The 5,343-nt window shown below is 47.6% G+C and overlaps 1 pseudogene; it reads left to right on the top strand.

The window, feature by feature from the left end:
- The first annotated feature begins 3,988 nt into the window (after window positions 1-3,988).
- On the top strand, window positions 3,989-4,864 carry LOC133084857 (histone deacetylase complex subunit SAP25-like; annotated as a pseudogene).
- Window positions 4,865-5,343: the final 479 nt, after the last annotated feature.

Raw genomic sequence — 5,343 nt, 5'->3', positions numbered from 1 at the left:
GAGGTCTACTATATTACTTTCATGGCATTTTGTTTCCCTGATACTTTGTGATCCCTGTAGCCTTGTGTAGCTGTCTGTACATTTGAAGAAACAGTCACCTCTTAAAGACTTTATGGGCTGATTTAAGTAAGGGAAGCCTGTCACCTGCAGATGGAGGCACAGTGGACTATGCTGTAACCGTGGATCTAGTGGCTCAGGGCGCCAGGTGCAGGAGTGTGTGGCAGCCCTGGGTCCAAGGGAGTATGATGTCTCTTTGGCTCAGCCACTAAGGTTCACAGTATCAACAGTTGTGTGGTCCTTGGCAAGCACTACGGGGGTTCTACAGTGGCTGCAATTGCTATCGGTCTCCTAAATGGTGCCTCAAGGACTAGTAACTAAGGACCAGGGCAGGCATCAGTGGTGGCTGGAGCCAGTGGTATGCACACACTTGGTTGCAGGGCCCAGCTGCAAGTGCCTATGTAGTAGGGGAGGTCACTTGTAGACACACTCATAGTAATGGGGGGTCAGAGTAGGTAGCAGGGGCCAGGGCCCACTATGGGCTTAGTGGCATCTGCTAAAGACATGGTTGTCAGCATGCTTTCCCTTGGCTTCACACTCTACCCTCCGGTATGCATACTGCAGAGGTGACCATTGACAGGGCTGGGGCTGGGGGACATGCATGTCCATAGCTGGAGGGGGTAGCTATAGCCAGGTACAGTGGTGTGAGCCAGTGACTGAAGGCAGGGCCTGATCTGGACCTGAAGCAGCTGCAGGGGCCCCGGGTGTGCTGTGCTCTCCTGTGGCTGCATTCTCTCCCATTTGCATGCACACTGCAAGGGAAGGTGGTGATGAGAGTTGGGCTGGGGCTTGCAGGTACAGAGCTGGAAGGCCTCTCTACAGGTAGGTGCTGTGGCACTGGCCAATGTCAAGAAGGCAGGGCATGATCAGAGCTTGCAGTCAGCTGTGGGGACCTTAAATGTTGTTTTGCTCTCCTCTGGCCACCCACTCTGGGTGTGCAAGTGTAGTGAGGGCCAGTGACGGGTCAGGCCAGGGGCTATGTATAGGTGGGCGCCAGTCAGGGACAGAAGGCCCCTTGCGTGTCATACTCCCATGAGGGGGATAACACATTATGTGCACTGACTAAAAGAATATAATGTCTTGTATTATTGATCCTGAAAATACTTTGTTCCAGCTTCAGTTGATGATGAGTGCTCTGATATTCTAAGAAAGCCTGTTTATTTTTTGTTTATGCCCTTTTGATTTAAACTCAGATTATGTCAGAAAAACTTGAATGGGCGTCACCACCTCGTAATCCTCTAACTAACCTTTGCTCTTTCCTCAAGCTTTGGAGGAAGCTGAAAAAGCGTCCTGTCAAGCTACTGGGCACTCTGTCACTTAGACACTTAGATCCACATTAAAACTGACATGTAGAAATGGCTTTCACTGCCAGCACTTTCTTGCCCTTTTCTCCCCCTCACTTTCCCCATCTCAGTTCCTTCCATGCAGTCTGAATCATCTCATGTATAATTAAGAGGTGAAAAGGGCAAATAAAAAAACAACTTAGGATTTTAACACATCATTGGCATTGGATATAAGTGCCAGTGATGTACAAAAATAACTGAATGCACAGTTTCCAAACTGGTGCATGGATGTTCAGTACTTGCTGCCCATTCCTGTTTGCATTTCAGCCTTCTACATAATGACACCCCATGATAGGATCTGAAATACCAGCGGTTTTGCTTGCATAGTCATTATTGGAATTCTGAAAATCTGTGTATGTTCTCATGCATATTTAAATTTTTCAAATATGGTATTATGTGTTATATTCTAAAAGATAGTACATAATAAATATTACAGAAGAGTATGATGAATTATTAACAAATATTTTGTGACAAAACTTGTTAACTATGTTTTAACTATTTATTGAATCATGCACACCCAATTTGAAAAAAAGTCACACAAAAATTTGTTGGTTGGTTTTATCCAAAGTGAAAAGATTGACAAAATGTAGTTCATGAGAACATGCTAATTATATTTAGAAAAAAATCAGTATCATTATACTCTACTGCTTTGGTTGTTCCAAATTCAGAATATTTATCATGGGCTCAGATTCACCCCCATCAGAATATGTATAAGATGGGAAAAGAGAGGAAGACCTACAGGACTAGAAAGACTTCTCCCCAAACCAATACTTGTAACTTTTTTGACTGCCCTGGAAATCTTATAACCCAGCTAAGGGTTTTGTCATTAGATTTGGAATGGGTGAAAGGTATGCTTTCCTTTTGAAGGAGGAAGAAAGTTATTGTGAACACAGATACATACATTGGCCAACAGTTTTAGAAAAAGGATGGGTCTGGAAACCAATGAGGGATTATGCCACCAGGCACGTGTTATCTTTTCTAACTGCATATTTAAAAATGGGAAATAAACTCCAGATAAATTTGTGAACCCACTGGATACATCAAGAAACAGAGTCAGGCCAGAAGCCTCTTTACCACCAACCCTCAAAAGTCCCCACCTTGACTGATAGACTTCCTGGGTTTAGTGCAGCTCGGAGTCAGGGTCCAATAACCCCAAGTATTCCTACTTCCCTTTCTGAAATGCACAGTTATCCAAGCTAAGGGCCCCCCGTCCCTTTGAGGAAGGAAAGGAGGAGGATTTTACACTTGTGTACACACTTGTGACAGGGTAAGCAGGGTGCTGCCCCAAGAGGACCTGCCATCACCCCCTCCTACAGAGGTTGTCTGCAGAGCTTTCCAAGGAGGTTGCTGCTTCCCTCACCAAATATTCCTCCGTGATTTTGTGAAACGTGTCCTTTGAACACCCCCCAGGAGATGGGTGAGCAAGTCACACATTAGACATCTACTCCATCATTCCATTTCCCTAAGTCATTAGACTTATTCCTCTACATTATAAGAAGGAAATTGCACACTTCAACTTCATATAATGTAAACCAATATGACATCCAGGTTTTAGTCAACTGTGTAAGCAAATTGTGAGGGTCTTTCCCAGTTGCTCAAGCTAACATATGGAATCCAGAATGCCTGATAAGTGCACCCATGTTGATACATTTGGCCATTCCAATATTATTTTCTTCCACCCTGGGCAGTTACACTTAGATTCCATTTCTGCACATGTATATATTAATTTCTGCTGATATAAACTTACCACATTTTGCAATTTTTTCATTGTGTAAATTGGCTCCTTCCAGGTCAGACTTGGTAATCATTTCCCTTGATTAGGTTGGATTTGACTCTAGCATGGTTCTGCAGGCCATGAGGGATAACGAGGGTGGATCATTTGGAAATAAGCTTTCACCTGCAATGTAAGGTCATTACGCTATCCTCGTGCTGGGAGAAGCTCCTTCCTCAGAAGGGGGAGGAGGAGCAGGATCTGCTGGTGAGGAAGGCTTAAAGGGATTTGTAAGGTCAAGATACCCAGATTCATCTGAATTGCCTTCATTCCAGTTCTCAGGGCTCCATCCTTTTCCTATCAGCCCCCTAATATGCACATAAGAAATTTGATAAGGATGAGAAATCAACTTGAATCATAACTTGGAGCTAAAAGAGATTAATTTATGATAATCATAGAATTCCCTTCCCCCGATTCTCTTAACTCTGCCTGGAGGTGTTCATTTTCATGCTACCATTTCCCCAATGCAATAAAAAGTAGTTAGCATAGTCCACGGTACCAATGGCAGAATTCCCATCATAACAGTCTTTTGAAACAGTCCCTTGCTTTCCAAAGTCTTCTGTTTAATAGGCATATTATTTCCAGCAACATTTGGGGCTGTGCCTTAAAAAAAAAGTCCCCATTGTGGACATTATAGGTTTTGGGGATAATTAAAGTAATGAGGTACCCTGCAAGGTGGGCCGCAACCTGGGCTTGCAGGGACGTGCAGGGCAGCACGGGCCACTGAGGGAGGCTGGGCCCAAGTGGAAGCCGGGAGGGGCCAGGCGGGTGAGGCGGGCAGTGTGCGGCCCTGCCTAGCCCTCCCCCCGGACACCGCATGTTGCCCTGGGCCCCCCAGCAGTGCGGCCCGGGTGAAGAGCAGGCACCCGAGGAACAAGGCCCCTCAGCGGTCAGCGACCCCGGCCAGGCCAGGGACTCTGGAGAGGAAGCCCTGGGGGAGCCAAGAAAATCCCCACCGGACATTCCTCAGCCCTGGTACCGAAGGCCTTCCTGGATCCAGAAAGAGCAGCTGCTGCCTCGGTCGCCCCCAGGCCTCGCTGCCGAGCAGTCCCTGGGCCCCATGACCTGGGAGGTGGGCCCCATCAAGGATGACACTGCTACTGCCCTGGGACCCCAACTATGAGGCTCAAGCAGGACCTCGTCGGGTGCAGGGGCCCAGCTGTGGGTCAGGCACCTCCTTCTCAGACCAGACCTTGTGCCGTCCCTCATTCTGGCCTCTGTACGAGGCAGCAGCGTGAGGCAGAGGCCTCAGGCCCGTCTAGCAGGACATCAGAGTGGAGAGCAGGTGCCCAGGGATGCAGGGTTCCCGGTGATGTGCTATGAAGATGTCTTTCTTTCTGACCCTCCGCTGCCCTGTGGGCAGCGTGTTCCCCTGTACCTGTCTCAGGGCCCTCAGCAGGTGATGGGCTCTCTGAAGCTGCTGCTCCCAGCCCCAATTATGTCCCCCTGGGTCCTCCCCACTCCATCCTCTGGCTGCTCCACCGCCTGGCTCAGAGGGCCTGAGCTGATTGCCCTCACTGGCCTCCTGCAGATGAGCCAGAGGGAGCCAAGACCCAGCTCCCCAGGGGCTCCCATGCCCCCTGCTGACCCTCCAGATGCTGCCTCTGACCACCCAGGTACCAGTGGTGGCCAGAGCTGTTCTCACTGCATGGACCCATCTCTCCCATGGGCCCCAGGCAACCAAGGTCCATAGCCCCTCCAGGGGCAGAGTGGGCCCCCTACTTCGCCAGGCAGGTTCTGTTGACAATAAAACAGTGTTGGTTTGTAAAGTAATGAAGTAAATGCTAGTGTTCTCTACCCAGAAGTTACCCATCTCAGTATGTTGGGTTTCAAAAGCAATTTTTTTTTTGGACACTTGGCCTAAACTTCCGAGTTTTGCCACCAAACAATAGGACATCAGCTCTGAAGAGGCTCAATCTAAATTCTTTGACTAATGTGAATATCAGAGAAAGCGCAATCTAGCATATAAATCAGTTTCTTATATCCTGATTATAATGTATTCATTAAAAATATGCTGTTATTTTAAGAACAAAATCACAAGTACATCACTGGAAAAAGGGTGTTTAGGCCAATGCAACTTGTGCCCTTGTGACCATCCTCTGGGATTATCAGAGACTTTCTTACAATGTTCCCTGAGGCTCTGAGCTTTCTGGCTGTGCCCTTTGTCTTAAT

Source organism: Eubalaena glacialis, chromosome 2, assembly GCF_028564815.1.
Source record: "Eubalaena glacialis isolate mEubGla1 chromosome 2, mEubGla1.1.hap2.+ XY, whole genome shotgun sequence".
Lineage (NCBI taxonomy): Eukaryota > Metazoa > Chordata > Mammalia > Artiodactyla > Balaenidae > Eubalaena > Eubalaena glacialis.
The sequence above is the reverse complement of the archived record's forward strand: the minus strand, read 5'-3'. Positions and strand labels throughout refer to the sequence as shown.